This window comes from Scyliorhinus torazame, chromosome 5 (assembly GCF_047496885.1).
Source record: "Scyliorhinus torazame isolate Kashiwa2021f chromosome 5, sScyTor2.1, whole genome shotgun sequence".
NCBI classification, from domain to species: Eukaryota; Metazoa; Chordata; class Chondrichthyes; order Carcharhiniformes; family Scyliorhinidae; genus Scyliorhinus; species Scyliorhinus torazame.
Genome location: NC_092711.1, coordinates 114421118 through 114428819, shown reverse-complemented (window position 1 = coordinate 114428819; position 7702 = coordinate 114421118).

The window sequence follows — 7702 nt, the reverse complement described above, 5'->3', positions numbered from 1 at the left end:
AAGATGGCGGCGATCGCCGGTTTCCCCGGAGCCTCCCAGTGAGGAGGAAACCCCGCCCACTCCCTCTTCCCATACAAAGATGGCCGTCCAAGCGATCCGCTCCAAGAACAAAAGACCTGACTCTCTTACCCAAGATGGCGGCCGGTAAATTCAGTGAAAATCCACACCCGGATTGCTCTCCTCCTATTGGTCAGCAGCCACCGTCAATCACCCCCCAGCCAGTGTGAGCTGGAGCACGCGCAGTGCGGACATGAAGATGGACTCAGGCAGGTGAGTGGAGGCCCCAAACCCCCAATAAGACCCATTGGTTTTATTATCAGTCTGCAGACAGGAGCTGGAGAACCCAGGCAGAGGAGAGGGAGGGAGAAAACTGGGAGTGGAGGAAAGAAATGGTGCAGATGGTGAGATGGGTTTGGATTTCAGCCCAGGGAGGAGGGAGAGTGTGTGGGGCGGGGATTTACAGCTTTGGGGGAACAAGAGAGGAAAAAATGTTCCAGAGAAACGAGAATTGTCTGTTCAGAATTTCTATCCTGCACTGACAGTGATGACTTTTGTAAACTCCTTTTACAGGATGTTCGAAGCGGAAGATTGGCCGACAGAAAACTCAAACCAAACATCAAGATCTGACAGAGTCACTCAATTCTTTAGAACCTGAATATCCCAGTCTTTGAATGTGGAAGGAGTAATGTTTGTCTGTTCAGTTTGTGGGAAAAGATTTCAAATATCAGTGTGACTGAAAAAGCACCGAGACCCACACAGACAGTGAATGTTCCAGTGAACTGATGTGGGAAGAGCTTTAACCAATTACATAGGCAGAAAAACCATCACATCATTCACAATGGGGAGAAACATACACTTGTTGTGTGTCTGGATGAGAGTTCAACTTGTCATTCAACCTGGAGAGACACAAGGGCACCGGCACCATGGAGAAACCGTGGAAATGTGGGGACTGTTGGAAGGGATTCAGCTACCCTTCTGAACTGGAAATGCATCAACGCAGTCACACTGGGGAGAGGCCATTCACCTGCTCCACCTGTGGGAAGGGATTCACTCAGTCATCCAGCCTGCTAACACACCAGTATGTTCACACTGATCAGACACCTTTCAAATGTTGTGACTGTGAGAAGAAATTTAAAAGCAAAAAGTATCTGTTGAGTCACCAACACATTCACAGTGAGGAGAAGCCATTCACCTGCTCCTTGTGTGGAAAGGGATTCACTGCTACATCTAACCTGCAGAAACACCAGCGAGTTCACACTGATAAAAGACCTTTTAAATGTCCAGACTGTGGGAAGTGCTTTAAAACGTCCGGGGAAGTGACCTGTCATCAACGTGTTCACACTGACGAGAGACCATTCAGATGCTCTCACTGCGGGACTGGCTTCAGGCGATCATCTGAACTTGCTGTGCATCAGAGAATTCACACTGGGGAGAGACCATTTACCTGCTCTGTGTGTGGGAAGGGATTCATTCAGTCTTATCACCTACTGAAACACCAACAAATTCACTCTGATATAAAACCTTTTAAATGTTTTGACTGTGAGCAGAGCTTTCGAAGCAGCAATGGTCTAGTGATGCATCAGCGAATTCACACTGGGGAGAGACCGTTCACCTGCTCTGTATGTGGGAAGGAATTCACTCAGTCATACAACCTGCTGAAACACCAACAAATTCACTCTGATATATAAGACCATAAGACATAGGAGCGGAAGTAAGGCCATTCGGCCCATCGAATCCACTCCACCATTCAATCATGGCTGATTTCAACTCCATTTACCCGCTCTCTCTCCATAGCCCTTAATTCCTCGAGAAACCTTTTAAAACCTTTTAAATGTTTTGCCTGTGAACAGAGCTTTAGAAGCAGCAATGAGCTGATGATTCACCAGCGAGTTCACGCTAGAGTGAGATTGTTCACCTGCCCCGAGTGCGGGAATAGATTCACTGACTTACAACTTATGCTGAGACACCAGCGACTTCATGAGTCTGTCCAGGGATTGGATTCGGCTGTTTTTGCTGCTGTCAATCAGATCCAGGACTGAATGTGTGGGTTAACCCTGAGGTGTGTAAGAAACATGCCCCAGTCACTCTCTTCCATGGTTCAGAGCTCCGAGATACAGACAGAAGGCTCCTTTACAACTGTGTTTAGAGTCAACAAGATTAATTCCCGTACCAGCCTCCCCGAACAGGTGCCGGAATGTGGCGACTAGGGGCTTTTCACAGTAACTTCATTGAAGCCTACTTGTGACAATAAGTGATTTTCATTTCATTTCGTGATGAATGCTGAAAACTGCAAGATTTTAGTCCAGGAGTCAAGAGTTTACCCAAAAAGGGGATCCAAGTCATTGGTGATTTTAAAGCAATTTGTGAAAAAGCGACAGTGTAGATTTGGTACACCAGCTAAATCGGCCGGAAATACATGTGACCCACAACATGTGAGAATGGATTACTGGTCCCCGATCAGGGGGATGCTGATCTCCGAGGCTGGAGGTGACAGTCTTCTCGGAATGGTTTACCGATCCCGGATCAGACACTCGGACAGATGGAGCTGATCTCCGAGGCCGGAGGTGACGGTCTCCTCGGAATAGTTTACCGATCCCGGATCAATCACTCGGACAGATGGAGCTGATCTCTGCGGCTGGAGGTGACAGTCTCCTCGGAATGGTTTACTGATCCCGGATATGACACCGGGACAAATGAAGCTGATCTCTGGGGCTGGAGGTGTCGGTCTCCTCGGAATGGTTTACTGATCCCGGATCAGACTCTCGGACAGATGGAGCCGATCTCCGGGGCTGGAGGTGACAGTCTCCTTGGAATGGTTTATTGATCCCGGATCAGACACTCGGACAGATGGAGCTGATCTCCGGGACTGGAGGTGACGGTCTCCTCGGAATGGTTTACTGATCCCGGATCAGACACTGGGACAGATGGAGCTGATCTCCGGAGCTGGAGGTGACGGTCTCCTCGGAATGGTTTACTGATCCCGGATCAGACACTCGGACAGATGGAGCTGATCTCCGGGGCTGGAGATGACGGTCTCCTCGGAATGGTTTACTGATCCCGGATCAGACACTCGGACAGATGGAGCTGATCTCCGGGGCTGGAGGTGACGGTCTCCTCGGAATGGTTTACTGATCCCGGATCAGACACTGGGACAGATGGAGCTGATCTCCGGGGCTGGAGGTGACGGTCTCCTCAGAATGGTTTACTGATCCCGGATCAGACACTCGGACAGATGAAGCTGATCTCCGGGGCTGGAGGTGACGGTCTCCTCGGAATGGTTTACTGATCCCGGATCAGACACTGGGACAGATGAAGCTGATCTCCGGGGCTGGAGTCTCTTGTGTTCTCCTTCCCCTGGATCCAGTCAGAATGTTTGGTGTTAGTCTGAATCCAGCACCGATCACTTTGAAAATCTTTCCTGTTCAAAGTGCTTTTCCTGTCGAACCGTTTTAACCTTTACTCAGACAGTTGGTTTATATTCGGGTCGTCAGATCCAACCTTCTCCAGTTTAGAAACCTGGTTTCAGGGTTTGTGACAGAGAGAACAGGCCTGTGCTGTGTGTGTCACCCAGCAAGCTGCTGTGGAAGCGTTGTTACTGAGAGCCAGAGAGAGCTCATTCTATTCACAGTCAATGAATTTCTGACATTTTATAAACATTATTAGATGGTGAATTTTTTTACAAACTGTGCTGTCCAATCAGAGATGATGCAAAGCTGTGATCTGTTCCTGACTGAAGGTGAACTTTCCAGCTGAGAATCTTCGGTCTGAAGTTTCCGAGTGTTTTTGTGACATTCCTGAGTTTTCCAATGTGAGGCAGTGACAACAACAACTGGCATTTACCCATCAACAGGTTAAAATGTCGGAGACCCTTCACAGAGGGACAGAAGCTGGGTGGAAAAGGTAAGCTGACAGGTTTAGTGAGGGGTTTCCAGCCCTTAGGACCTCGGTAGGTGAAAGTGCCTCTGCCAATGGTGGAGTGAAGCAAGTCCAGGAGCTGAAGGGGGTGAGGATTTTTTTTTGGATTGTTTTATGGGATGTGGACGTCACTGGAAAGGCCAGGTTTAGTTACCCATCCCTAATTGCCCTTCAACTGAGTGGCCAGCTCGGCACTAGAGTCAATCACATTGCTTTGGGTCTGGAGTCACATGTAGGCCAGACCAGGTAAGGGCGGCAGATTTACTTCACTGAAGGACATTAGTGAACCAGATGGGTTTTTCCAACAATCGATGATAATTGTCACGGCCGCTGAGACTAACTTTAGAATTCTGGTTTGTTAATTGGATTTGGGATTTGAATCCGTGTCTCCAGAGCATTAGCCTGGGCCTCTGGATCACTAATCCAGTGACATTAACACAATGCCACCTTCTCCCCTAATTGGAGGAGTGAGGGAGCGTGGAGGGTTGTAGGGCTGGAGGAGGTTCCAGAGACTGTCTGTCATGGAGAGAGTGGCTGCCTCCATGGAGCTTCAAGCACGGCTCTGAAATGGGTCGGTGCAGGTCATGACCACGGCCGTGCAGGAGATGTCTGCTGCCTTGAACAGGATGACAGATACTGTCAACACGTCACTGATCTCCAGCAAAGGGCTCCCACCTTAGACCCATTGTCCCCAAACCCACAGGCAGTATCCAACACGCCGCCCCGTCTCCAGCTGAATCTGCCCGGCACAGGTACAGATGGGTCAGTCTGTCCCAGGACCCTCCGGAGCTCTGAAAGCCATTGGAGACCCTCCAATGATGTGCAGGTCAGGTGGATTGGTCATTCTAAATTGCCCTTAGTGTCCAAAAAGGTTAGGTTGGGTTATGGGGATAAAGGGGATAGGGTGCAGGTGTGGGGCTTGAGCAGGGTGCTGTTTCAAATGCCGGTGCAGACTCAATGGGCAGAATGGCCTCCTTCTGCACTGTAAATTCTATGATTCTGTGACAAGCCTCTGAGCAGTGAGAGCAGGGATGTGGGCAGCCTGTCTCTACCTCTGCTGAAACCACACAGGGGCTGGTTTAGCTCACTGGGCTAAATCGCTGGCTTTTAACGCAGGCCAGCAGCACGGTTCAATTCCCGTACCAGCCTCCCCGAACAGGCGCCGGAATGTGGCGACTAGGGTCTTTTCACAGTAACTTCATTGAAGCCTACCTGTGCCAATAAGCGATTTTCATTTTCATAGGGCACAGTAGTACAGTGATTAGCACAATTGCTTCACAGCTCCAGGGTCCCAGGTTCGATTCCGGCTTGGATCACTGTCTGTGCGGAGTCTGCACATTCTCCCCGTGTGCACGTGGGTTTTCTCCGGGTGCTCCGGTTTCCTCCCACAGTCCAAAGATGTGCAGGTTAGGTGGATTGGCCATGCTAAATTGTCGTTAGTGTCCAAAATTGCCCTTAGTGTTGGGTGGGGTTACTGGGTAATGGGGATAGGGTGGAGGTGTGGACCTTGGGTAGGGTGCGCTTTCCAAGAGCCGGTGCAGACTGGATGGTCCAAATGGCCTCCTTCTGCACTGCAAATTCTATGATCCACCAAGTAGAAGCAACATGAAGGGTCTGGGCTCCAAGTTGTAATTCACCAAGTGTCTGAAATGGGGGTTTGACAAGAATAGAAGTTTCTTTATTTAACAATGATGCACAAACTGTATTGACTGGAACCACTTCCAGCTCTTGTTCGTTCTTACATCCCGGGGCCAGCTCAGCCTTTCACTGACTCCATGTTGAATGTGAATCCAGGCTGGGAGCCATTGGGTGAATGTGCAATGGGAGGATGAGTGGGTGAAGGAATGTTCAGTCAACAGGGAGGGGGAGTTGGTGCTGATGGTGGGAAGTGTTCATTCTGAAGGAGTCCCACCTGAAACAGAGTCCATTCATTTCTCACTTTGAAATGATTGAGCTGCTGTCTTTCCCCATTTCTGTTCAGTTTTTCAATATTTATATATTTAAATCTCGACTGAAACATATTCTTGTTGTAACCCTGAGATCCAGAGGATTTTAAATCCGTTAAAGTCAATCCCCATTGAGTACACAGTCAACTGGTCCGAATTTTTTATGTTATAAATAAACCAGGATCTTACAAGATGTTTATCGGGGGGTTTTCTCTGAGACCAAGGATGGTCAAACTCTATCCCAAAGTTCAGATATGGGACTTGAGCCTGGGCTATGAGGCCCACATACATGGAGCATCATTCCCGGATGTCCTTTATCCCTGACTTTAATCACATCCCAATTGGGGGCCGTGCCGTCAGCTGGCTGTACTCTAAGTTCTGGAATTTCATCCCTAAACCTCTCTACTTTTCCACTTCATTTTCCACCTTTAGAACTCTACTTATAACAAAACTCTCTGACCAAGACTTTGGTCATCTGACCCAATTCGTCCTCATGTTCCTGTGAAACTGCTTGAGACATTTAATAATGTTTAAAATCGTGATGTAAATATAAGGTGTTATCGTTCAGTCAGACCTAATCTGATCACTGAGTGAGTGAGTCTGTATAAATGTAACTCAGATAGACACATCTTGTGACATAGTTCAGTCAGATCTGATCACTGAGTGAGTGAGTTATTTGTTAGAATGAAAGTGAAGGAGTGCGATTGAGCCACAGCCTGAATCACCAGTTTAAGGACAGGAGGAGGGAGAATCTGGAGAGGGGAAAAGTATCAGGGGCTGTTCAGCACAGAGCTAAATCGCTGGCTTTGAAAGCAGACCAAGGCAGGCCAGCAGCACGGTTCAATTCCCGTACCAGCCTCCCCGAACAGGTGCCGGAATGTGGCGACTAGGGGCTTTTCACAGTAACTTCATTTGAAGCCTACTTGTGACAATAAGTGGTTTACATTCATTTCAAGTATCAGGAGGAGACTGGAGACTGAATCGGGAACAATGAGCAGAAAGAGAGGGGTGTGTGTGAGACTGAGATTCATAGATTTGGGGGAATGTACCATAGAAACTAGAATGGTCTGTCCTGAATTTCTATCCTGCATTTACACCGAAAACCTCTGTAAACTCCTTTTACTGGGAGTTAGAGGGAGAGGATTTGCAGAGGCAGAAAATTCAACGTCACAATCTTAACAAGATCTTTCAGAATGACTTATTCCACGTATCTGATTATGACAGGAGAATGATTGATCTCTCTGTGGGGAAAGTTTTGAAATAATTTTGACTGAGAAAGCCTGGGACACACAGACACAAGGGCCAGCAGTGCATCTCGGATTCAAACATGACAGGTGTGCAAACAGGTCTGGTTTAGTGTCAGACATTACCAGGGAGAGGAATGGAGCTGGTAGCTCGGGAATGAAAACAATGACTTTGGCTTTCCCAATATTTAATTGGAGGAAATGTCTGCACATCCACCACTGGATATCAGACAAACAGGCTGAGAATTTAACAGAAGTGGAGACGTGCAGAGAGATGGTGGTGAAGTAGAGCTGGGAGCTGTCAGTGTAAATTTGACAACTGACACTTTGTCCAGATGGTGTTATTGTGGGAACATGTGGACGAGAAAGATGAGACAAGTCTGGATCCTTTGGGAACACCAGAGGTAACTGTGCGAGTGGGAAGGGAAGACATTACAAGTGATTCTCTGACTCTGATGGAGAATGGAACCAGGAGAGAGCAGCCGCATCCAGTTGGGTGACAGTGGAGAGGTGACGGAGCAGGATGGTGTGGTCGACCTTGTCAAAGGCTGCAGACAGGCTGAGGACAGAGGGGAGGTTTATCTTTGTCACAGTCAC